This window comes from Furipterus horrens, unplaced genomic scaffold (genome assembly GCF_987537825.1).
Source record: "Furipterus horrens unplaced genomic scaffold, mFurHor1.1.pri manual_scaffold_5, whole genome shotgun sequence".
Lineage (NCBI taxonomy): Eukaryota > Metazoa > Chordata > Mammalia > Chiroptera > Furipteridae > Furipterus > Furipterus horrens.
Genome location: NW_028327175.1, coordinates 112595660 through 112623305, shown reverse-complemented (window position 1 = coordinate 112623305; position 27646 = coordinate 112595660). Strand labels below are relative to the sequence as shown.

The window sequence follows — 27646 nt, the reverse complement described above, 5'->3', positions numbered from 1 at the left end:
TGTGTTCCTGAGCCCTGGGGGTGTGGAGGCCTGGACTGCAAAGCAGCAGCATGGGAGAGTTTTGCAGGGCAGCGCAAGTATTCTGTGCTTTGATGGTAGTGGTGACATGGCTCTACATAACCAAAAGAGTAAATTTTATTGCAGGTGAATGGGTTAAGTGTGTTAAAAACAAGCCAACGACCAAGACTAAAAGGAAACATTTTAACACTGTCATCAGTGAAAGCTAATATTATTGGCTATTAATCAAAGATAATTCTAAACAAAAGTAATTATCAAAATGAAACTCTGTGCATGATCTGAAATAACCGTGCATACCAGAAGATGTATATGTACATTTATGAAACCTTATTGTGTATAATTCTTTAGAAGTTTGGGTTCACCAAGCCTCTAGTCTAGTATATTTTCTAAACGCAAGGCAATTGTGCCTCTTTCTCCTGCCACCAAACCTCTGAAAAACTAGTATTGGTAAAGAAGTTTTTTAAAATTATTTATTTGTTGATTGATTTTTAGAAAGAAAGGGAGCGTGGGAGGGAGGGAGAGAGAGAGAGAGAGAGAGAGATATTGATTTCTTTTTCTACTTATTTATGCATTCATTCTTATATGTGCCCTGACCAGGGATTGAACTGGTAGCCCTGACATATGAGGACAATGCTCTAACCGAGCTAAAAAGTTTGTTGTTTTAAAGCGTAATATGCTTCTTGTAACTAAAAGTGATAGACAAAACATAACAGCTACCATTTTAACCATTTTAATTTATACAATTCAGTGACATTAAGTACATTCACAGTGTAGTGAATCACCATTATCCAATTCAAGAATATTTTCATCAACCAAAGGAAACTCTGTGCCCATGAAGCAGACACTCCTTTCTGCCTTCCTCTGGCCCCTGGCAACCACTAATCTGCTTTCAGTCTGTATGGATTTGCTATTCAGGAATTTTCATAAAATGGAAATTATATATATAACCTTTTGTGTCTATCTTCTTTCCAATAATAGAATATTTTTAAGGTTCATACATATTGCAAAATGTATCAGCTCTTCATTCCTTTTTATGACTGAATACTGTTCCATTGTAAGGATAAACCATTTGTTTATCCACTCATTCACTGATAAACACTTGAGTGGTTTCCACCTTTGGCTCTTGCGAATAGTGCTGCTATTGCCTTTTTGTGTCTAGCTGCTGCGGTAACTTAGGGGTGAGTTTATTAAATGCGCTTGCTAATCTTGCAGGTTTTTGTATTGTGTTGCCAGATGGTAGTGATGCAGTTGTTGTTTATTCACTCATTGGTTATTTTGTGATAATCAAGGTGGTAGGGTTTCAGGAGGTTATTTTAGGACTGAGAAAAGGACATTCTTTATTAAGCCTTAACATACACCAACTATATTACTGCTTTGGACGATTCATTCCTTTCTTCAGTCACACATTCATTCATTCATTCACAAGTATTTATTAAACCTCTTCTAGAGCCAGGACTCATACTAAGTGATGTGGTTGGATCAAACAGAAATGGTCCTTTCCCTTCTGTAATTTAGAGTGAGGGGCAGAATGAACATGTGGCAATCAAACAGCTATATAAACACAGATTATGATCCATGCTCTTAAGAAAAAGACAGATGTTATGGGAGAATAAAAAGGACAGAGGGAACCTTTCTTCAGGGAGGTAATATTTAAGGTGAGAAGACAAAGCTTTTCAGACAGAAAGAATAACAAGGTCAATTGTCCTAACCTTGACTCATTCAAAAAACTAAAAAGAGGCCAGTATATCTAGGGCATATGGAGAGGGTTTTGGGGTACAGTGGCAGAGGATGAAATGGGAGCAATCAGCATGGTTCATATCCCACAGGCCTGCTGGATTCAATAAGGGGGTGGCACCCCACATTAGGAGTCATGGGAAGATGTTGAAAAGAGTTTAAGCCAGAAGAGTTATAAAATGAGAGTGTAAAAGAAAGGGCTAATTAGGCCTACCTTAAAGGAAATTTTAATTGTCAGGCAGTTGACAAACTCATCATCCTTCTCTCAAAAGAAGAACTCTTTAGAGATCAATACAATTAAATTTAAATAGCACCTTGCTGTCCACAGTGCCCCAGGCACTGTGAGAGATGCACTCACTGGTGAGCAGACAGGCTCTCTTCCCTTGGAGAGCTCCTGGGCCTCTAGAGATAATAGGACATGTGTTCTGTTAATTATTATAATGTGACAAGTTTTAGAGCATGGAAACAATAGAATAATTTCTGAAACTGGGCAAACAACCCAGGAATCTGGCTCAGGCAATGCTTACGGTATTTGAATGGCAACGAGGACTTCTCTGAGTTTGGAGTGTGTAAATTTGTGGTGGAGCTGGTTAGCCGGTTACTTTATCGATTTAGCAATGTTTGGTGGTTCATACTCTTACAGGAAGTTTTAAAGGGAAAAAAGCCATTATAAACTGAAGCAAGTGGCTTTGTGGCTGAGCCTGAAGGATTGTAAAAGTGGCCATCTTATTTTCTGCTCTAACGGATTATGTGCATATGTTTTTCTCTCCTTTGGCCAAAAAGGAAGATGCTCCTGCTGTCTGTGACCTACTTCTGAGTTGTGCTTTCCTGACCTGACTGTGCAGAACATGGTTGATGAGAACCTTGCTTCAAATTGTCTCTGCATCCCCACACATTTTCCAAGGGCACCTTCTCTCCCTCCAGGCTCTGCATTTCCCAAGGAAGGAATTTAACCCCAAAGTGGGTCACACCATGGTTCTCCCACCCCTGGAAGACATGCCCCTGTATTAGTATACCTAAGTTGTTCCCTGGAATAACTCTAACTGTTCTTAGACATAGAGGTATTGTGCTTAATGCCAATCTGAGGGCACTGTGGAGGACATCATTTCTTTGAGAAACTGAGTAGTTTGGGCTAAGAGAAAAGATCCATCCATCTGCTAGGCTACAAGAACTTCTAATATATGCACATGATTTAACATAAAGTGCAGAATCTGTAAAAGAGAAGCAGGATGCACTCAGAGCTCCCAACCAGAGCTGAGGAAAGTACAGACAGCAAAGACTTAGCAGGTCATCCTTTCAGTTCTCCAAGGGCTGAAATGAGTCCCTGCAGGACATTTTGCTGCTGAATATCTATTTAATGTAGGCCTCCAAACACATCATGGATCACTGTGCTGACAGAGCTGATACCGTATTATATTAGATACTGCTCCTGACAAGGTATTTTACTTTTGACATATTGTAATTAGAGCTTTGCAAGTGGTGAATTCTCCGTGTATCTCCAATAGCAACTTAACTTCTATTTTTAACGCCTCTACAGTCTGTTTAAAAGTCTCCCACCTGCTCTGAGATCTGATAGGAGAAAAAGAAAGTGGGTCTCTGAGCTTGTTCCCCAAGCTCTGGGCTCTATTGACAGAGAGAAGAGCTGTTTAAGAAACCAACTTCTTCTTAATCCTCAGCTGCTTTCACTGGAATGCTGTCTCCAGATTTCATTAATGCCTTTAAGAAGATAAGACATTGGTTGGTAATGACTTCCTGTTCTTAACTATTTACATATTGGCTCTGCTTTGCAAGTCAATTAATGTAGCTGAGGTATGAGGAAAACTTCCCAATGCATTCCTTTGTGTTAATTAGCCATTGTTGTTATTATTATTATTATTATTACTATTATTACTACTACTACTACTACTACTACTATAGTAATTTAGGTTTGTGGTTAAAAAACCACACATTAGAAAAAGCTCTACAATGAAAACTAAAATGTCCTCACACCCACAACCCAGTTCTTAGTCTCCATGCTGAAAAGTACAGTTACCAATCCCTTATTGTTTCCTCTAAAAGTGTTTTATGCAAATGCAGGCATATGCTTGTATCTTAATCAGTTCAGACTGTTATAACAAAAATATTATATACTGGGTGGCTTAAAAAACAAACATTGATTTCTCATGGTTTGGGGGCTGGGAAGTCCAAGATCTTGACACCAACATATTTGGAGTCTGGTGAGGACCCACTTCCTGGTTCACAGACAGCATCTTCTCACTGTGCCTCCACATGGAGGAAGAGGCTAGGAAACTCTCTGAGGGCTTTTTAGTAAGGGCTCCATCTTCATGATCTGATTACCTCCTCAAGGCTCCACCTCCTAATACTATCACCTTGCAGGCTAGGATTTTAATGTATGCATTTTGGGGGACACAAGAATTCAGTCTCTAGCAGCCTGCTTGTCTATCCCTATCCCCATCCTGTATCCATAGCCTTACCCCTGCCTCTCTCTTTATCCCTATCCCTGTCTCTATTCTCTATCCCTATCCCTACCTCTGCCTCTGCTTCTGCCTCTATCCCTATCTTTATCTCTATCTCTATCTCTATCTGTATCCTAATTCACTCTGTCTCTAAATCGATCTTGATATCCTCTAACTTCTCACTAGTTCCAGTCTCAAAATAACAGAATTGACATCTACTAAGCACCCACTTCAGCACTCTTTACTATCTGGGAGATCATTTTGTATTTCACCCTGGTATCCAACTCATTCTTTTTCATGTTTGCTGTGAATTTAAGTTTATTTCTGGGATTTATCTGGCAATGTCGTTATTCCCAATCAGCTGAAGTGAAGAGCTGGATTCAAATATTTTTGGATGTCTCTGTGTGAATGGTTAAAAGATATATGGATTTTAAAATGTAGACACAGTTCACTTACCCTACAGAGAGCCCATCTGTACCCCAAAGATGGTTTCTGGAAAAATCTGCTACCCACACCCTTGCCCAGCACAGCACACCATCCAGCTCTGGGGTCTTGGCCATTCAGTCTATGTGTGCTTGGGTGTGGCTACCTCTAACTTAATTTCAGAGTTGTCTGGTGTCACAAGAGGGAAAAGGAAGGTATACTGCTACTGCTATTACTGAGGCCTACTCTGCTCTACAGACCATACTAGGCACTCATTTATCTCTCATCTCATTTGGTCCTCACACCAAACCTTTAAAATGGTATTACTGCTCCCCATTTTACACTGGGGAAATAGAGAGACAAAAGAGGCTAATGATGTTGTGAGTTTGGAAGTGACATCATCCAGACCTGTCTTATGTCAAAGTCTAGACTCTTTCCTCAGCCTCCACGGTGCTCACTAGAAGGTCCCCAGGCCGACAGCTTAGATGACCAGGGCAAGCAATCTATAATTCTTCTCCGGGCTGATTTCTTCAGTCCTGCTCTCCGGTTTGGAGAAGCAGATCAGTTAGAACCTGGACTCTGGATTTGTCAGAGGTTGACAAATTTATTTTATTTTACTTTTATTTTTTATTCAATTAAAGTTTGTATTCACTATTATTTTGTATTAGTTTCAGTCATACAGCATAGTGGTTAGACATTTTTTTCTCTGATATTTCCAGTATTCACCTGGCACCATACATAGTCATCACAATATTACTGACTATATAAAAAAGAAAAAAAGAAAAACAATATTACTGACTATATTTTCCCCGACTGTTTTATAACTAACAATCTATACTTTTTAACCCCTTCACCTTTTTCACCCAATCTTACAACACCCTTCCCCCTTGGAAACCATCAGTTTGTTCTCTATGCCTGTGAGTCTGTTTCAATCCTGTTTGTCTCTTTGTTTAGTTCTTCAGATCCTACATATAAGTGAAATCACATGGTATTTGTTTTTCTCTGCCTAACTTATTTCACTTAGCATAATACCATAAAAAAGAATGAAATCTTAACATTTGTGTCTCTCTGCTCCACCATTGAAAAGCGGAAGGATCTTGGGCTGGTCACTTGACTTCTCTGATATTATTCCTACCATTCCCTTTCTCTACTGTGTGTCTGTTCTTCTCCACACAACCTTCCACCTTTCTTCAACAACTATCAGAGATGAATGACCAAACACCAAAGAGCGCCTCTGCCTGGTGGAGGATTGTGGCCTCATGTGTTTACAGTAAGAGCTTAGAAAAATTGTAGAGGGATACCATGTCTAAAAATAGGGCAAGGAGCTATATAAAAACAGGAGTCAGGGAACAATAATCTCAAAAATAATATTTTTTCTCAGTAGCATCAAACTATGTTCTAAGCACTTTAGATGCACAATCTCAAGTAATTTTGACTCTCTCCATTGCCAAAAAAAATAAGTATGCATGAGGAATTATCATCCTCGTGTTATAATTGAGGAACATGAGGCAAGTAACTTCTTGAAAGCCATTATAGCTAACAGGTAGGGACTGGAGCTCAAAACTGTGTGTGTCAGACTCAAGACCAAAACTCTTAAGGGCTCGAAGCCTCGAAGGCATCCCCCAGGCATGCCTGGGCACACACGCTGGCTCTTCTGTGGATAGATTGCTGTTGAGGGAAGAAATACTTTGCCTGGGAATTACTCATATTGCCCTGGGAGGACCCCAGAAGACCCAAGCATGTGCAATATCACAGGCTTAGAGCGTGCTCTTATTTAAGACCTGTGCCTTGAGCAAATTCTAATAACATGTTTCCATGGCTTCAAAATTGTCTTTTCAGATGGAAGTGTGGCTGAGCTGCTTTGTCAACACCAGTTCTATTTTCCTAAGGTTTACATTTACTTTAAGGACACAGGTACTGCATCTTATTCCATCGTGAGGCTGAGTACTATGCTTCTGCCCCCATATATGCTTTGGAATAAATGGCTTGTGGCTTTTGAAATAAATTAAAGACCTTTATTACCCAACACTAGGGACATTTTATTGTTCTAAAGGCCCTGTTCACCAGAGGGCCCAGTTCTGGTGGGCCAAAAGGCATGACTGAGCCAAACTTAGGATAATTCTGAAAGGAGCAAGTATAGCTATGAGCATCAGAAACCCATGTTGCTGGGTCTGGGACTGGGGCTATAGCCTTGCATTTGGGTCGCATTGAAGGCCCTCGTAACAGGTTGGGAAAAAAATAGCACTAGATAAACACTCTTCAATGTTAACAGAGGTAGTGAAGAATCAAGGGAAGGAGCTTGGAATTCCTACCTTAGTTCTGACCCAGAAGTGGGACCAATGGCTTGTGATCTAACCTCACTTCCTTCCTTGATATATGTGAGGCTTAGAGCAGTGATAAAGTCCTAATGACAGCACCAATGACAGGCTGAGCACAGTGATGGGCACAGAGGAAACACTCTACCATCTGAACCATTGCAATCATGAGATAATCACATTATTCATAATGGAAAATCATTGTCCTCCTCCACCTGAATTCTTCATTCTAATTTTTCTTGTTTTGGCGGGAGAATAAATCCATCGTAAGAATTGTGGAATTTCATGTCTTGAAAGTCCAATGACAGCTCAAATTCCCACATTTATTTTTAAAGTAATTCTTTTATTTAATGATTTTCATACAAGTAGTTTTCAATCGCTTATGCCAGAGTATAGCTGATTGATACAAGCTGTTCATTAACCTCAGTCAAGGCCATGAACAAACAAGGTTAAGATTTATTAGAGAAATATATGACTGAAGTTTTTCTTTCATAATGGCCAAAGACATCTTGTTTTTGAGGAAAGATCTGAAATATTCTGAGTTAGGGTTAATGTTTCCTTCTAATTGTCACATTTAAATAATTTCAGCCACAAGTCTTAAAGCCATCTGAAAAGTTTTATCTCGATTTTTCACTTCTGTGTTTTGTGTTTTTTCATACCTATATTTGTCATCAATTTTACCCTTTCAATGTGATCTCTATCCTTGATTAAGATGTTAGTCTGTGAGCAAGTATCATCACCCAGTGTAATTTGAGTGTTGGAAGTAATAACTGAACAATATGAAGATGAAGTGGGCTGTCTATGAGCTATTCAAATGACTTGTCTTTAAGTGTTTGATGAACCTAACTGCCTTTTCATAGCTCATAGCCTCATTAGGTACTTTTGTTTGTTGGTTTGTTTGTTTGTTTTTAAATGAATTTAGAAGCAGACATTAATCTGTTTTGTGGGTAGTATTTGAATCATTCAATAACCAACCATCAGCTCCTACTCTTAATCTGTGGCCATACATTGTACAAATTTATAATGAGTCCATATAAATTCTGTCTTCTATTTGGGTTCTATGCTGAAGAAAGAAACTGGCTATGCTCTATTAACTGAGGGTTCATGGATGGTTCAGACAGACCTTTAGGTATTAGAGCTGGAGCAAACCAAAGAGTTCACCTAGTCCAACCTTCTGATTGCACTGATATAAGAGGATCACATAAGTTAAGGGCTGAAACTCAAATACTTTCAGGCCTAGACAAGTAGCCTACATGTTTGAAAGAGACTGACTTGTGGTGGAGACATAGGTAAAAGAAATAAATAACTTCCCTCGTTAATTTGGGGGTAATAAAACCATAGGTATGATACTATGTGACCTTTGGGTGGGGATCCTGTGGTAGTCTAGATAACACATGGCCCATCCAAAGGGGGTCCCCCAGTAAGTCCATCCAACCACTGCCATATTAGATTGCACACCCAGTGTTACAGTATTGCTTTATTTTTTTTCAAGAGTTAACAGCAATTTGGATTTTCATGTGCTCTCCTGTTCATTTCTACTTTACTCATTTTTGTTATCTGCCCAGAAATGGAGTTTGTAATCCCTGACTTAATCTTGTAACCTTAATTTATTTTTTTAATAAGAGATAAAATTAGAAACTTTAACCCTTCAAGGGAGTTACATTTCAGGTTTTTTTTTTTTTTTAAATATATAGCCACCTTTGATGCTTCAGTGTGACAGTGCAGAAATTCACATAATTCTAGACCTCAAAATGACCATCTTCATTTACGAACAATGCTGGCTTCAGAGAAGAAAAGTGACCTACCTGAGTCACACGGTGAAGAACACAGCAGAAACCAGAACAGGGACATCCTAAAAGGGAATGTCTACCGAACCGTGCCCCTCCCCATGTATTCTACTTGCTCTGACCATCTTTTCTATTTTATTTTTTTATTTTTTATTTTTATCTGTCTCCTGGATTCTGCAGTATTTTTCAAAATCCAGTTACTCAGGATTATTGCCACATTGAAATAGACAGAGCTCATGACCCTGCCTTTAGGAACAAGTCAGGCTCTGTAAGTTAAGGCTCCATTTCTCTTTGACCTTCTATTTTGGTCCTTAGCCAGAGGTTTCAGCCACTAGTGGGCCTTACACTCAACAAAGGCTTCCAGACTTCTAAAATGTCTTTATTTTATCTAGTTCCCTCCTGATGATCCTGGTGGTTGTGTTGATGGGTTTATGCTCACTCAGTAGTGTTATGTATTCCAACCAGCTTCAGTGCCCATCGCTCCTGGGTCAGAACACTCTTACTAGTGTCTGGATTTTCACCATTGCATCCCTGAAAAGCATGGCAACTCAGGCTGTTAGAGCATAGCCTTGACGTACAGCTCAGTTTGAGTCAGTGCACAAGATCCCAGAGAGGCAAAGCTTGAAGGCTGGGTTCAACCCCTAGGTAGATTAATAAACGCTTGTGAGGTAGGTGAGCCTGACGGGTGAGCCAGCAGTGTGGGGATCACACTGAAAGTATCCTGGTCTCTACAACCCTTGGCCTTTGGCAAGAAGGTCATTCTAACCCAGACAATAAGCCATCCCTCCAGCATCAGGAACAGAACGTACCCAGGCTTGAGGGCCTGACTTTTATTTGCTCTCCAAGTCTCTGGGATGAAGCTCCATGGCAAGTTCATTCTCCAATAAACTAACGTTTACAGACTCTATGGTTCAAAATAAGTCATGTTATCAGGACCAAGTAATTTGAAGGCTTAAATGTTGCAGACTTATTTTGGAAGCAAAAAAGCAGTTCTCCTCCTTAGGGGGGAAAAAAATCATAGGTTTAGTTGCAAGTAAGACAATTCAAAGAGTTTGGGCTGCCCTGTTCTTTTGAAAGGGGAAAATGTAGATGTGCATCCTAATTGGTAAATGCAGAAAAACAGGCAGAAATTTCTTGGACTGAAAGGAAGGGGAAAAAGACTATTACATTTACTAATAATACATAGATAACAGTAACTAGCAGTTAGTGAGCACATACTAGATGCTCGGTGTAGTGATGCTATGAGCTTCATGTGCATGTTTTGATTGAATCCTACAGCATCCACAGAAGGTGGGTACCATAATTAATCCCTTGTTACCTGGGTGAGAAAACCAGGGCATAGAAAAATTGAGGAGATTGCCCAAGGTCATGTCAGAAAGCTAAAAAAGGCAAAGTGGGTGTTCAAAGGTAGCCAGTCTGACCCTGGGGTGCACTCTCTTACTCCTCCAGCCAAGCACAATGCTGCACATGTTGTCACATTCCATAACCCATCAAGGAATTGATATGATGATGCCAAAATTACAGATGAGGAAACAGAGGCACAGATGTTAAATGACTTGCCTCAAAGCCATGCAATTAATAGAGGGAACTCACCTTTCAGGTCACCCTCCTAAGGGAAAGACCCCAGTCTTTGAGCTTGTGCCCTTCTGGGGACTTGTGCAATGACTTGGACCTAGCTCTATATCAAGACTATGATTTAACAATATGATAATTAATCAGCAGAGGTCTGGCAGATTTCTAAACCCACATTGTATAACTTCCCATCAGAAATAGTTTATTCAACCTAAATGACATTCCTACTATTTTAATCATGATAATATCATGGCAGACAAATGTCTTAACCATCTTTGTCCCTATAATTCTGTGTTTGGCTTGAAACTGCCTCAGTTCACACACACACACACACACACACACACACACACACACCCTCCCCTCTGGGGCATCAGGTGGCCCAGGGAGTGAAAGGGGCCTTCACACTACTTGGCAAGCTGACTATGGGAAGCCTGGATCTCCCAGAGAAACCTGCTACAAGGAAATCGCTAATTATAACCCAAATTGTATTTGACTTGTGCATCTTTGCTTCACATTGTAACAATGTAATTTAAAGAAATTGTTCCCTGGCCTTTTTTCAGGGGGGAGAATAACTACCATTTTTTTACTAAGAAAAGTGGTGGTAATGGCAATGACAGGAGGTGGGTCCCGCCCCCCTCTTTTCCCTCTAATTGGCTTGCAAGTGGGAGTCAGGTTAGCAATTATGCAAGGAGTTGCCTGAGGTTCCAGGCACTGTCTCTGGGTAACACTAATCATCTGGTGTATTCACAAAAGGGAAAGAGACAATGGGGGGTGGGGCAGGCTTGGGGGAATGTACCCTAGAGAGGCTCCTTGACTCCAGGCGATGGCAGTTTGGAGACAAGAAGAAGATAAGGTATGTTAGTCAGATCGGGGGACCTTCTCCTCTTTTGAGTCCATGATGCTGCCAGCAGTAAAGACTGGAAGGTAACTGGTCAATGGCTGGAAAGAGGAGTTAGAGCAGTCCTGAGCTCCAAAACTGTGGCTGTCTCTCTGCCTGGTCCAGCTCTCCATGGGACCTGGAACCCTTGGCAAGCCCTCCCTTTTCTTTCTTCTCTCCAGCCTTCCCCATGCCTTCAGTATTAATGTTAACTAGCTAGGCCCAGAGTCAGAAAAATATGACCAATGGGTCAGTTCTGGCCCACTGACTGCTTTTGTCAATAAAGTTTTATTGGAAATCACCCATCTATTCATATATTGTCTGTGTTGCTTTTGCTTTTTCCGAGTTGAGTAATTGCAACAGAGATATATGGCCCACTATGCTGAAACTACTTACTTTCTGGCCCACTGTAGAAAACACTTGCTTGCCAGTGATCTAGGACAAAGTTTACATATTATTAGTCTGGGATTTATTCAGACCTCAGGCCTGTTTTGGTGAGCTCAGAAGTGGAATTAATTGCTTACATCATAAAATAGAAGATTTCACAATAAAACCTAGCTTTGATTAAAAAAAGGAAAAGTGGAACAAAACATGGCAACAATGTGTTAATTCTAAAGAGGGGGGCTGTTCCCAAGACTTTTCGCTGTAATCCCCACAGTTCCCGATAGTGTTTCACCAAGATCACTGCCCTCCCCCACACATCTACATGGACTGACCCGCATAGGTATTTGAGACCCAAGTCATCTGGGTCTTCTGGATTTTTTTAAATAAAAGATTTGCAATTTCTCCCCTGACCAATGAATGACATTTGTTTTATTCTTCCTCTCCGCCAAATTGGACTTCTCTTTGAGACTGGAAAAAAATATGTAATGCCAGAATACAGTGAATACCAACATTGTCCTATCAGGAATATAGCATCCCTTCCACCTCCAAATACACACACACACACACACACACACACACACACACACACACACAAAACATAAACTGCTCATATTTTCTAAAAAAAAAAAAAACACAAATCCTTTTTTGGAGTTGAAACTTATATCACTATTGGCTTTGTTTTCAACCAGACAGAATTAGGAAACATTATTATGAATATCTCGATTGTTATTATTAATAGAGTAAGTAATAATAATTTGGGGCAGTGTATTTAGGCTTTAAGTTCATTAATTCTAACCCTAATGGCAGGTGTCATTAACCTCATTTCACAGATAAGGAAAACAGAGACTCAGAGAGGTGATATAAATTCTTCTAGGTTGTACCACCAGGAAGTGATGAGCATGGAACTCAAATAAACCATGGCAGCAATTTAAACACATACAATGGAACCAACGCTTAACTAAGGTAGGCAACTGATGCTCAGCTTTGGAGCTGACATGTGGAATGTAGTAAGTTCCAGAATCACTTTTCCTACAGCTACAATATTGATATCAAGAAGCGCCCCTGAAGGCACAGTTACAGCCACTGAAGGTCAGTTTTTGGAACAGAGTCATTTAAGCATCTTTTGTTGCTCTCAACAAATCTTCAGAGATGGGTTTTGTTTTTTTTTTTCTTTTCCCTACTAGCTTAACAAGCTTTGCAGAGGGAGAATTTAGGGTGAGTGGGTGGGGGAAATTACATGTTTCCTTTTCAAAATAAGGGTTCATAAGGTGGGACAGTACCCATGGCAGAGGGAAACCAGTAGCTAATTCCAGCACAGAGCGCTGCCTGGGCTGCGCAGGCATCTGGACTTTCCCTGGTATGTGTGTATGGCTTTAGGAAGCCCTGTGATTTTCCTTCTGCAGCTTGGATATTGAATTCTGAAGGCTTTCTGAGGATTCACAGTGGCCTGACATTGGGGCTGAGCCCTTGATAATGACACTGTAGACACGAGGTAATTACAGATCCGTTATTTCCCAAGTCAAGCTAAGTGGACCTCTGATTATTATTCTGAATATAATAGGAGCATAACCAGCACTGAAGGGAAATTGTACTTCTCTATTTTATTAACCACTTTTATATTCCCTTGTGCATGGCTATGATGCTATGAAATCTCCTTAAATGTGATATTACTCAATATAATACAATAATAATGCATACACCGTAATGTATTGGATTACTTTACAAACAGCCCTTGTGAAATGGAAATCCCCATCACTTCCCTGGGCCAGCTCAGCTGCTGGGCTCGCAGGCCCTCTCTGTGGCTGCGCGCCTGGAGTATACCTTCACAGTCACTTAGGCTTTCATAGCTGTAAGCAATTGGCCCAGATCATTTTTATTCACAGTGGGGCTGTGGACTAGCCATGTTCCGAACATCTCACTGTATGTGGCAGCTCAGAAATGCAAACGATTTTTGAGACCTCAGCATACTTGGAAAATGAACTGGGTCAGATGGCATCAAAAAGGAAGCTAGGTAGATAGAAGGGAGGCCTTTGATGCTGGAATTAAATTCTGAAGTATTTGTAATTGCCTTTGCTGGAAATTCTATCAAATCCTTACTCTTATTCCCAGCCTCTGTTCATTTATAAATGCCTTCACAACACCGCCTCGACACCAGAGCTGGGACTCTCTTTGCCTGCTGTATGAGCCTTGAAAATTCACCCCTCTGGCACCTAAAAAATTGTTTATTGCACTTTCAAAATATATCAAAATATACATTAATGTATTAAATGCACATCCAACAATTTTACAATTATTTTATTTTATTTATTTTTTAAAGAATAGGAGTCTTTCTTCAAAAGCTTCATGATTTTGCAATAACAGCTTTCCACAAGAATAGTCACTTAGGCCTATCAATTAAGGCTAAACTCTTTAACTCTTTAGTTACAGCTTTAGTCACTTATACCTATCAATTAAGGCCAAACTCTTTAACACCTGAGTTCTCCTATCATTTTTTTTCCCTGTTAGTGTTTAGTTATCTTATTTCTACAGGGTTAGTTTACAAACTAAAACAACCTAATACACAAAAGCTACACAATTCCAGAAGAATGGCTGGTTTCTGCCTTAGAGCCTGTTCCCTCTGGAACACCCAAAGAATAAACCTGCCACCCTCTGCCAGGCCAGCCTGATCCTAGGCTGTGTCCAGAGTTCCTTCCCATCCCAAATCCATTTAAAATACCGTTCATTGGAAAATGAAGCTGCAGCATGATCATCCAGTCATCCTCGAGGAAGAGAGAGAGCCCCAGGAGTCAGAAAGCTTTACAATAAATTTAAACTTTATTTTTGCAATATAGCTATAAATTCCTGGAGGATGACATTGTACTTTATTTGTCTTTTTTATTCTTTGTGTCAAGTACAGTGCCTGGTACCAGGTAGATACCCAACAGTTGTGTGTTATTTGTTTATTCATAAATATATCTTGAGTTCTTACTATTTGGGAAGCATAGTGCTAGGTCTTGGAGGCACAAGAGTGAATGGTAGACATGTGTTTTTCAAGGAAATTACAGCCTAGGACAAAGCATAAATATAAACAAAGAAACAAAAATAAGTCACATAATTAAATACTTACATTTGTAGAAAATGTCATAAAGGCAAGGAAAGAAAAGAGTACATATTTCTTCCCAATATGACAAGGATGACATGGCCATGGTGAGAGTATTTACACCATGGAAACTGGAAATGATACAAATCAGGGTTTGGTTTTGTTTTTCGCTTTTGTTCTTTGTTGAGCTGGCTGATGATCAATTACTACCACACCAGTGGCAGGAAGAAACTTGGCACAGTGAAAGAAAATCAGTGTGCCTAAATTGGAAGTACAGGGAGAAGATGGATGAAGATGAGGATAGAGAAGTGGTCAGGGGACATTCACATGGGGCCTTGTAAGCCATTTTGAGGGTAGCATACTCATTCCTTGTACAATGGGAGGGAGGCCACTGGAGGATTTTAAACAAGAGAATATCATGATTAGATTTTGCTTTTTGATCTGATAATAATGTGGAAAATGGATTAGAGGGACACAATAATGGGGTAGGGGGAAGTGGCAGAAAGAGCCATTAGTAAGCTACTGCAATGGTCTGGACAAGAGAAGTCAACATAACTGGGCAATGAGTCTGCTGCAGGATCTAAGAAAGAGGCAAGGTTCAGGATGACTCTCAGTTTGGACATAAGTAAATACAAACTCTTACAACACTAAATCTTACTGAAGAAGAGGATTATTTTCCAAGGAGTAGAAGGAGTTGAAATCAAAATTTTAATGCATGTGTTTGTCTGGGTGTGTGTGTTAACTTTGAGAAGCTTGAGAATCACCTAAGTGCATCATTAAGCAAGTCTATTTGTCTTTAAAATGGACAGAATAATATCTCACGTGGTAGCTGTAATTCTTAAAAGGGTTGATGTATATGAAAGAACTTGGTATAGAGAAGTCAAGGGATAAATTCTAATTGAATCTTAATTTCTGACACATTTAATCTGTGCCCTTTAAAGAGTTGGACAACTAGACTTGGATTAATTGCTAATGTTTTAGTTTTGGTCTGAAACACACAGAGTTTCTATAATTGAGTCACAACATACAGTGTCCTATGGGCAGGGTGTAAAGCTAAAATTTATAGTTCTAACTCTAGCTTGGGCATTCACTTAAGCAAGTCATTCAGTGCAGTGGATAAGATCACCAATTATGGTATTAGACTATCTTGGCTTTAACCCTACTTTGACTGTCTTGTAACAAGTTAAAGAAGCTACTTAATCTCCCTAAACCTCAATGTTTATACTGTAATTGTCTAAATACAGGGCTTTTGTGACTAAGCCTGGCATATAATTGGCATTCAGTCAAGGGGGCTATGATTAGGCATCATTTGAGTCTTGGTTTTTTCATCTTTTAAATGGAAACTATAATAATCTTTGCCTGGCCTAACATACATTAGAGTAACTATAAAATGACCAAATAGTCTGCCAGATTTCTTTATAATATGCACCAGGTACACATGTGAACTTTTATTACAGGTTTGGGGTAGAATAGTCCTTTGTAATTTAATCCTCAGGATGGTCTTCAAGTATAGATGAAATGATGCCATTTTTACTGATGAGAAGATTGAGGCTTGGAGAGTTGACCTGACTTGGCCAACTTTCCCAAGGTCACATCACTCATAATAAGGATGTCTGAATCTATAACCTATTCTAATAGCCACCATTCTACACCATTTCCCCTGTAGCCCTCACTTAAGGAGCTGGAAGAATGGAGAAACCATGGGGTTTGGGGTGGGGGAACTAAGGAAAGATGTACCTGGTTCTGTAAAATACATCCATCCTGACCTTGCCAAGGGAAGTAGGAATCAGGACACAATGGCTTCTGACATGACTTCATCCAGACCTGTATCCTTGCACCCACCTCAGGAATAGTGTTTGGGATTAAAAGAGAAAGCCAGATACTAGCCACATCTCAACCCCACCCCCACCACCAGGTGCAGATTTCCAGTTGGATGCAGACTAGAGTCTTTGGAAACTGTGCATTGGAAAACAGTTCTGGATAAATTAATTTCTGTGATACATTATGCATGAGTAGAAATACATGATATTTTTAAACAATGGAAACAAGAGAATCTGCCTCTTGGGCATTGATCCCAATTTCACTTAATACGGAAAACATTTATCAACACCTACTGTGTGCCAGATCCTTGCTGGGAAACAGAGATGAATCAGACATGGTCCGTGCCCCGGAAGAGTGAGCAATCAATGGAGGCACCCGCTGATGATCAGCACCAGTTTAGACCTTGAGAGCAAAAGACAAGGGGAGTCATGAGTACTGTCATGGAGGGCACACCTCCTAATAGGTCCCCAAGAGCATCTGAGAGTGAGCATCCGCTGAGGAAAGCTATCTCTCCTGTGGTTTCAATTGTATGGTTTGCTTCCATTTATCCTACTCCCCATGAACAAGATTGTTATTTAAGACCTTCTACCTTCCAGCCCTTCTGAAGCCAGAATCAGCCAATAAGGATACAGCTTTCTCAGAGCCCCCAGACACTTCTCAAGTCTTTGAGCACCTGGATCATGGTCAAGTTACTTACGTTTCCAAAGATAGCACTATCTTCACTACATTTCAGGGTTATTTTGAGTGAAGATTAGAGATAATGTATAGAAGCCCTTGTCACAATATCAGGCATGTTATGCCAGTGCATTGAGGGGAGTTGCTTTGATGGCAATATTGATAACAGAAACCTTGAAAACAATCATTTTGACGTGTGTGTTCTGCCTGTTCTTTAGCTCAACATGGTAGCAGTCACTGCTACTATGTTAATATTCTTTTGACTATCTTTATTATTACTGCTGCAATTACCTCTAATTTATTGTTACTGCTATTACTATTTACACTGTTGTTGTATTAGTTTGATGGTAAAACATCCATTCACAGTTATTTATTGAGTTCTTACTATATAATGGATGATGGGGATTCACAAAAACATCAAACCAGGTATGGTTTCTGCCCTCAGTATGACTACATTTTTGTAGGAGAGATAGATGTAATACATAAACAATATAAGTAAATAATTAAAAATTATAATGTTTGCTTTCGTTACGCATTGCACCTACCTAACATGCTATCCCTAAACATAGGGACTTAACCACCATTTTATTTACTCATGATTCTGTACTTCAAGAATTTTGGACTCAGCTGGACAGATCAGTTGGGTTCCTGCACTCAGCCATATTCTACTGACAGTTGGGCTGGGCAGTAAGTTCAAAGGCTTCTTTCACAAGTCTGGTCTTTGGTGATTGTCTATATGGCCTTTCTCTCTCTCTACTTGACTAGCTTGGGCTTCCTCACAGCCTGGTGGTCTCTGGTTAATCAGATTGCTTATATACGACATCCTCACAGCATTTACACACTGGCATGATGGCTGGATTCCAGAAGGAAGAGTCCCAAGGAGTGAAAGTGGAAGCTGCATATCTCTTAAAGCTGAGCCTTGACATTTGCACCATGCCATTTCTGTCCCATCCTGCTGGCTAAAATCAGCACAGATTCAAGGAGAGGAAAAGAGACTCCATCTATGTGCAGGAGGCATGGCAAAGAGTATGTAACCACCTTCAATCTACCATGATGTCTTTGGTAATAAACCTATATTTGGTTGAGAAAGAGGATAATGATACAAGGCCATTAGGTCATAGAAGCCCTCTGAGGAGATGACTGTTGAGCTGTATTCTGAAGGACAGGTGAGAATAAAGCATGAGGATACAATGGGAACAGCATTCTGGGAAAAGAGAAGAGAATGTGCAAAGCCACACATTCCAAGTAGGAGTTCTCTTGGAGGTGGCGGTGAGATAGAGTAAGGAGAGCTTTTGGATATCTGAGATGCCCAGGTGAGATCCTGTCCCTTACTGCTTTTTAGCTGTGTGGTCTGAGGCAAGAGCTAATGTATGTTAATCTGCTGACCTCAGTAGATGCCCCATAAATGGAATTTATTTTACTTTTCTTATGTATTTCCAACTGGAATCCCCAAATACCACACTAGATGACTTGTAGTCAGTTATGAGATGGTGCCACCAGCCACTGGTGACCAGGGGAAGGTGAGATGCAGGAGACACACAGAGCACAGGGACTGTGTTCGGCCACAAAGGTCCAGACATAGTTGCCTATTGCCTGGTGCCCAGGGTAGTACTCAACTTGTTGCTCCTGCCCTCCCGAGCACAGCTTCAGGAGGGAAGTGGGGGATGAAAGATGGGACAAGACTCTTTCTTATAATTGTAAGAATATAACATATAAATAGGTGAGAAGAGACAAAATGATAACTTCTTCCCCTCACTGGCTTATTTCTCCTCTACAGAAAATGAGCCCTTTGGATCTAAGTATTCCTGGTTCAAATCCCAGCACTGCTACTTATTCACTGCATGAGTTGGGGAAAACCATTTAATCTCCCCAAGCCCTAAAGCATGGAAGGTACTCCATAAATTATAGCTCCTACTACCTCTGTTATCATCGTGGATGCCATTATTGTTACTACTTTGTAGACTTCTTATTAGGGCCAATGCTGAGGAAGTCAGGTGCCTCATCAGTGGTGGGATTCTTCTAACCTCTATCTCCTGCTTTCATCAGCTCATTCTGCCAATATAGAGGTTTCATCTTGCACTCCAACCTTGGCTGCTTTATCACTTGTAACTTTTGGTATTTTCCAGACCTACTATCCCAATTGCATGGAACTCCTTGGTCTCTACGTCTAGTAATTTTTCCATAACTCAAGGTATTTAAGATAATGTAACATTACACCGTGTGAGTGATGTGGCTAAGAGAGTGGACGCCTCTACAGATTGCCATTTCCCAGCATACTGCCTTTCAAGACTTGGCAAGTTACCTCCCTAGTTTTTGTTATTATATTTATCATAAACTATAAAATGAGGATATTTAAAGTACTTAGAGGGTAGTTGTGAAGATGGAAAAAGTCATTGATCGCAAAGTTCTTAACCGTTGCCAGGCTTATAGGATACATTCAATAGCCTTTGGTTGCTTTTGCCTCTGCTGTGCCTTTGGTGGTTGCTATGGACACAAAAGGCTTATATAAACCTGCTTCTAATAACCATGACATCTTCATGCTGGCTATCAGTACCTGTACCTATGTCTTCTTTAAAGTGTAATAGGCACATTAGCAAACACATATGAGATGCTTTACAGAGGGATCTCCTATAGCTTTCCCAGAATCTGTGTTACAAATGTTTCCATTTTGGCAGATTAAAAAACTGAGGCTCAGAGAAGCATCATAACTTGCCCCAAACCCCAGTCTCCTCATACTGCCAAAGCTGGATTCATACCCAACACTGTTACCCCGAAACCTCTCTGTGTATACCCTGTGCTGTGTCCCTGAGGGAATCTTCATTTTACAGACTGCACTTAATTCCAGGAGTTGACTGGCTGTGTCTCTTAGAGGGGGTCAGATAAGGGACACATTAGAATCCACCTTGCCCCAGGCCCAGTGTGTTTTCATTCAGAAGCTCCCCCACCTGGAAATCCAAGGCTCCAGCAGTTTGCAAAAGCCGCTTTCCACCTCCTACTGCTGCACACACCCTGAGCAGAAAGATAATTCACCCTAATTACCCAGAATCCATGTTTAAGGACAAGTACAAAGAACTCTAACTGAAGTTCAAAAATAAATGATTCAGCAAAATCGCAGGAGGTCAATTCCCTCAGAAAGCAGGGTTTATTGCTGACAGTTCGAAAAGAAAGCCTTTACCCATTGTCGACTGCAAACTCAAGCTATAGGCTCAGGCCCACTTGTGGCCCGTGAACCTCACTCTAATTTAGCTCCAGAAGGAGCTCTACCAGCAGTAGGTTCCTCCCCCAACCACGTCATCCTACATCAAATGGTATTGTAAGTGTACGTTTTTCATCCAGTGTGTCCCTTAATTTTATTTTCTGACATATCTTACTTAAAATTGAATGGCCATTCTCATTTAGGGTATAGAAAATGAACCTCACTTTGCTATGAAAATGCTGTGCACTCCACCTCGAGTGTCTCAGATGCTATTATATTAAACTACATTTTGGTTTTACCCTTTAATTGATTTCTGACATAAGGAATTGGTGATTTATTTTCTGGGATGCTCACAGGGTTGGCCCATTGGAATGAGGCCAAGTAGCTGTGCTCTCCTCACTAACCACGTGGCCCTTGAGCCTGACACTTTCTCTGAGTCTCAATTTCTTTATCCAGCAAGTGATCTTGCCGGTTGTCATGGAAATTAAGTGGAATAATGTGAGTGATTTGGGTGCCTAAGAAACCTTCCTGGACATTTGTAGAGCAGGGGCTTGCAAAGGTGCCTTAGGTGAAGGGATGCTCCATTTCCTGGCAAAGTGAGGCGCCGAAGGGCAGTGCGGCTGCTGGAGGTCAGAGAACGGGGTCTGGCCAGTGTCTGCAGTTTCCCTTCCCTCAGGACCTGTGCTCAAGAGGGGCATGGGCCTCGGGGGCCTTCTCAAGGGTGCCCCTGAGTTACCTAGAATAGCAGTTCCTTGTTAGAAATGGCAGATGAGATTTTGATTTTATACTAAATGTAATTAAAGCTGGAACCCAGCACATTATGAACCTACGTTTTCAGCTTCTCCACCCCATGGGGTACCCATCCCAGACAGAAATACACTAGGAAGATTGGCTGAAGAGGAGACATCATACTCCCTTTTTAAATATCTAAGCAAGCAACAGATATCCGCATACAGGGATCCAGGACAAAGACGGATTGGGAGCATGTCACTTAGGCCCAAAGGCATAACCAGACACGTGACTCTTGCTTAGCTTTTCACTGCAGGTCAATTTCCAAATGGTTGCAAACACAGAGATGGTAGAATGGAGAAAAGGGACAACGTAAAACAAAAGAGAGAAACAAAGAGAAGGTATGTGAAGGGTGAAAGAAAGAGGGGCTAGGCTGACCCATCATTTTTGTCTTCTTAAAAAAAATGTAAGCAGCAGAGACTTTAAGTAACAATTGCTACTGAAGGTGCTGACGTTTGAGGTACAGTGGTCTGCTTGCTATTCGTTAGTCCCAGTGAATGTCCAAGGTTCTGCATAATCATATAGGTGGTTGTTCTTCCTCAGTAAAAGGGACAAGGGCAGGTGGGTCAAGCAGAGTACTGTTTCAACATTTTTCTGTTCCTATAGCCTTGGGGCAGTGTTTAAGGGGCACAGCCCCTGAGCTACTAGATCGGCACCCTGGAGCATAGTTGAGGAGGCCAGTGGGAACTGAGTTTTAACATGGTTCTCTGAGTCTTATGCAGCCAACCAGACACATAACTTCACACAAGGGTTTAAGAGCCATTGTTTGCACACTCTCACTGCCTACTTACTGAAGGGTGGCAAACTCAGGAGACATTGGGTTCTGATGTAAAATAAGATAATTTTTTCAGGCCAGCTTCTGATAATGATAATGGTGGTGCCAGCGGCTGCCATTTCCAAGGACCCATCAGATGCAAGACACTGTCCTGTGTATCACCCAATTGCAAGAACCCCTGGGTAAAGTTTTTTCCCTTTTTCAGATGGGACAATTGAATTTATGTGCCCATGGTAAAGCAGGCATACAGGCCAGCTGACTGCAGCCTTACTCACATTACAATTGAGACCATTTCTGAAGGATTTTTTAACAACCATAATTTGTAAAGTTCCTGAAATTTGCTGGGAGGTTACCGATGTATCCCAAATTCTTTATTTCCATTTGTCTTCTCAATGACTCTGTGAAGCAGGAGAGACTCCTCTCATTCTACAGAGTAGAAAAACGAGGCCAGGAATGCCTGACATGGACCCAAATGAACTCCTAAGACCTTGCTTTGAGTTACTACATTCCACTTCTCACCTCTGTCCTTTGGGGGTAAAGTGTTCTTGATAATGACTACCTTAGGGGAATAATAACTAAGGGGAAGTGAGCGTTGGAGTAAGACCAGCATGTGTCCAAACACTTGCTAGCTGTGTTGCCTGATTTGCTCCATGTGCTAATTGAAGAGTGCCTTGCCCAAAGTCATGCCCACCCCGAACTTCAGAACGTGACCTTGTTAATAGTCTTTGGCAATATATTTAGTTACATTAAATGAGGTTATAACAGATTAGGGTGTACCCTAAGCCCAATGACTCCTATCCTCATGAGAAGGACATGCGAGACACACAGAGCGACGACTATATGACCACAGAGGCAGAGAGTGGAGTGATGCAGCTACAAGCCAAGGAATGTCAGCATGGCTAGGAGGTCCCAGAATCCAGGAAGAGGCCAGGAGGTATCTTCCCCTAGAGACTTTGGAGGAGGCATGGCTTAGCCAACACTTTGATTTTGGAATTCTGAACCTCCAGAACTGAGAGAATACACTTTGGTGGTTTTAGCCACCCAGCGTATGGTAATTTGTTATGGCAGTCCCAAGAAACTATTATATACAAATATTTGGGCTTTTTTTTTACTTTTTTGCTTTATAGCACTTATTGCAACTTGCAATAATTTTCTTTATTAGTCTACTTACTTGTGCTGGCCCATTAGCCATACTAATATATCAGTTCTATGTTGCAATTTATTCAACATCCTTGTACCCCTGATGCTTTGCTCAAAGTAGGTGCTCAGGGAAAAAAATGCGCTGATTCAATGAATGAATGAATGAATAGGGCTGTTGTGAGAATTAAATGGGGTAATATACTGAAATTGCATCAAACAGTGTTTAACCAAGAGCAGGCATGCAAAATAAAAGGGGTTTTGATTATCATCCAAGGCTGGAATTATATTTTTTCTAGGGCTCCTCTGCCTAGCTGAAAGCCAACAGGAACTTAAGTAGTTACACAGACTGAGAGAACACAGTTCAAGTAAAGGTTGTTTCTGCAGAGACTGACAGGATGAGAGCTCCTGCCCTCCCTTTCTGGAACTGCAGTTTCCCTTTAAGGAAAGAAGCCCACCAGTGAGGGAGGCAGCATCCAGGCAGTGGGGAGTGAGGATGGCAGTGTTGGCAGCCCCCAGACCCCCGTGCTTTCAGCCAGACCTCCGCCTTTCCACTCCGCAGGAGTCTTTGATCTCAGCTCCCTGTTCAGCAGAAACACATTAGTCGATAATTCCAGGAGACATCAAAACCTCAGCACCAACCCCCCACCCCCAACTCCCTGCAGCCTCAAGAAGCTGCAAACCATGTTCATGGGACCTGGACAGGCCTGCTCTGTTTCCTGGGGCTTGGGGTGCTAAGGCTGCCTGTTTCAGTAAGCCTAGCTCTGTCTCACTTCTGTCCACCTAAGACTTGGTGACTTCAGAGTTAAGCCAATTAGCCGGAATGGAAGAGCTGATCTTCACAGCGACTTGATTGACCTATGCCAGCTGTATGCTTCCTGGCTTTTCCTCCCAGAGGTAAACCATGCAGGGAAAGGAACCCGGGCTCAGGAACTAGACAATTTGGTAAAGATCTTAGCTCACCTTTTCAGACTGTGTGACCATCAGCAAATTGTATGCCTTCTCCGAGTCTACCTTTGCATTTGGAAGCAGAACCAGAAATATCAGCCCAGCCTACATGACAGACGGCTTGAAAGTCACATGAGAAGTCAGATGTGAGCATGCTGTAGAAATCCTGGAAGGGCTATAAAAATAGAAACAATTATTACCATTATCCTGTAAATCTGAGCTCATTAAAAAAAAAAAAAAAATCAGTTACTGACCCTGTGTTATGTACTGCAAACAGAGAGACAAACAAAACTCCATCTTACAACTTGTTTTTAAACTATGCAAATAGCTCCCAGTCATTATAGAAGAGACAGAAAACCCAAATAAGCAAATCATCATTATTAGCATCATCATTATTACAATTGCTCCATCACTTCATTGACCATCCGGTTGCTTATCCTTGGAGAGATCTTTCAATATGTTACAAAAATAAAAATAAAAATAAATAAAATATAAAAACGGCATATGCCACACTGTTTTGTTACTTGCTTTCTAATTTAAAATATCATACATATATTTCCAAGTCATTCCAAGTATTTCAACATTCTTTTTTCTCTGATGACCTCTTTATGGTTTATGGTCTGGCATCATTTCAACTGAACATAGCTTTTTAGTCGGTCCCTTGTAGCTGGACACATAGGTTGTTTCCCATTTTTCACTGTGGCAAATATCACTGTGATGAATTTCCTCTTGCCCAAATCTTTGCACACTTTCATGATTCTTTCTGTAGAATAAATTCCCAGAAGTAGAACTACTGGGTCAAAGAGTAAAAATGCACATTTTTAAAGCTTTTGATAGTTAGATAAAAACTAAAAAAAAATCACCCTCCAGGAACATTATACCAATTTAAACTCCCACCACCACTGCATGGGAGTGCCCTGTTTCCCGAACTTTCTTCAATACCAAGCACTATCTCAGAGTGATTTAAAATGCCTGAAGAAAGGAGCGATAACGGTTTCTAAACAGCACTAGCTAAAACACAAGCGCTGTTTATTGGCTTTCAGCTTGATAAATACTTTCTTATAAGGTCATAAATATCAGTGGTACCAAAGGTTAATGTAGTGTGCAATGCTGTAAAATTCAGCAGGCGACCTGCTAGATCATAATGATGCATTAACGCCTTCCAGTATGAAGTGCGATGACTTACAAAGTCTGTTATAAGTGGCCCCTAACTCAGCCAGTGCATAATTGTGTCAGCTGGCCCCACTGTTTCTGCAAACATAATTTATTAAGTAAGCACCTTGCTTTCTAATATATGCCAACAGTGAAAAGGAGAGAACAGAGAAGAGGAGAGTGACAAAGAGAGGAAAGTTGAGAAGAAGATAGTTAGTGAATCTGACTATGCATTTAGTCCTTTTTGCAAGCTACCAATACCTAAAAAGACCATTTATTGAAGAAAAAATAAGTCAAATAATCCTTTCTGTACATTACCAGGGAATTTACCACAAGGCTGGCAGTATTGGGAGCAGAATAGAGGGAGGCATGACAAATAGCTGTACCATTAGAAAGCATGTGCTGTTAGAAATCAGACTTTTCAATGATTTAGTTCATGTTTTAAAGTTTGCAATTCAGATACCTTGCTTGTTTCATTTTTTATGCAGGTGGAAATAGGTTTATGTTTTTTTGCTATTGTTCTTAAGACTGGCTGGTATGAAGTTGCAACCTGTTACTATGATTAATGGATGTGATAGTTGTGTGTATTTTAAAGCAGGAGAGTAATCTATCCTGGGAGGAGACAAAACAGAATGTACAATACCACTGGCCATGTGCCCATTTTGGTTTTCTCTTCTTTGGTGATGGAGCAAATCCCAGGGGTGACAGACATCCCCATAATGTCTTAGCCCAGCTTAGCATTTGCTCACATCTTGTGCCTTTCCTGTTTTGGATTTTTGTAAAATGGAAATAAACTAGATGTTAGCATTTTGAGCAATTTATTTCATTAATTTTCAGTGATAATTCACCACTTAACAATATTCTTAAACAGACCAAGTTCTTCACACTCCCTCTCTCTTCTCTCCTCCCCTCCCCACCCCTCCTCTCACCTCTCTCTCTCTCTCTCTCTCTCTCTCTCTCTCTCTCTCTCTCTCTCTCTCTCTCTCACACACACACACACACACACACACACACATATGCACACACCACACACTTAGTTATTGGTTTAAAAAAACCTTAAATCTGCTGCTGAGCACTGGGAACACAGAGGTGAATGAGGAACTTATCTCAGTCTAGTGGTGCAGACCCATGTGACCAGCAAAGGCCTTCACAGGGACGGTGAGCAGGGTGCTGCAGGAACTCAGACAAGGGAAGCACAAAAGTCCCTTCTCCCCACACACTTTCTGCTTCTGTTTGTCCATATCCCCCATTGCCTGATACCTCACAAAGGAGATGGGACACTTTCCCTCTGTGGTTTCTTCTACACTTAACACCACCGTGTTCAGCTCTTTTGAGTCATCAGCCTGGCTGCAGAATGGTGGAAAGGAGAGAGAATTCCAGGCAGATGGCACTTTCATGACACAACTATCAATGAGGACCCCCTTAATTATGCATGAATTATTGCTGAAGTATTCAAGAACCCACCTCTCTGGGTTCTGGGCGTATGTTAAACAAGACTTAGTGGAGATGCTTCCACGACAGGGCTTACTTTCTAGCCTTGTCAGTGAAACAGACAGAGGGGTGCTAAGTATCACAGACTGGACAGGGACCATTCTCTGAAGAGGTCACACTGAAGCAGATGACTAAGTGCTAGAGAATCCAGTGGAGAAAACAATGGAAGGAGAGGGTTCCAGGGAGAGGAGTGCACAAATGCAAAGGCCTTGAGCTGCGCCAGGCCCTGGGGATGCTGGAGGAATGAGAGGAGGGAAGTGTGGCTGCAAGGATGTGAAAAAGCAAAGAAGTATTTGAAAATGAGGCCTTGCTAGTCAAACCAGGAGTGTAAATTTAATTGTAAGAACAAGGGGAAGCTACCAGAGTTTTGAAGCAGTTAAGATATCTTCTCTTGGGTCTTTTATTCTTTATTTTTTAGTTTTATTTATTGATTATGAGAGAGAGAGAGAGAGACACTGATTTGTTGTTCCACTTATTTATGCATTCATTGGTTGTTTCTTTTATGTGACCTGATCGGAGATCAAACCTGCAAGCTTGGGGTATCGGGACAACACTAACCAACAGAGCTACCAGGCCAGAGCTCTTTTTATCTTGTTTAGGAGAGGGGGAGCTGGGCTGGAGAATACCCTAAGTGCCAGTGTAAACAAGTGGTTTGTGGGAGTCCCCTGTCCATGAAGATTAATTTGGCGATACAAATATCCACTCCCAGGCTAGGGAGATGGCTCTTATGATGCCCAGAGGGTAGACTTTATGATCTGAGAGCACTTAGAATGTTTGTAGCAGCAAAGCCACGTTGTCCCATTGAATGTCTCTTCCATTTTTAATGAGGAGCCTGGAGGCACTGTATAAATAAAATGGCCAGATTATTAAATTATCACTCTGTAGGACATCTTATATTAGTCCTAATTAAATGATGCTTTTCATATTAACAAGCAGTGCTCAAAAAAGGATTCCAATTTTTAATCCTGACCTAACAGAAGTAGAAAGCCTCAGAAATTTTTAGAACACGCACAATGC

At 40.9% G+C, this 27646-nt stretch overlaps 1 protein-coding gene across 10 annotated transcripts in view; it reads left to right on the top strand.

The window, feature by feature from the left end:
• RBFOX1 (RNA binding fox-1 homolog 1) overlaps nt 1–27646 on the top strand; it is a 349131-nt gene that overhangs the window by 166178 nt on the left and 155307 nt on the right. The window lies entirely within an intron of this gene.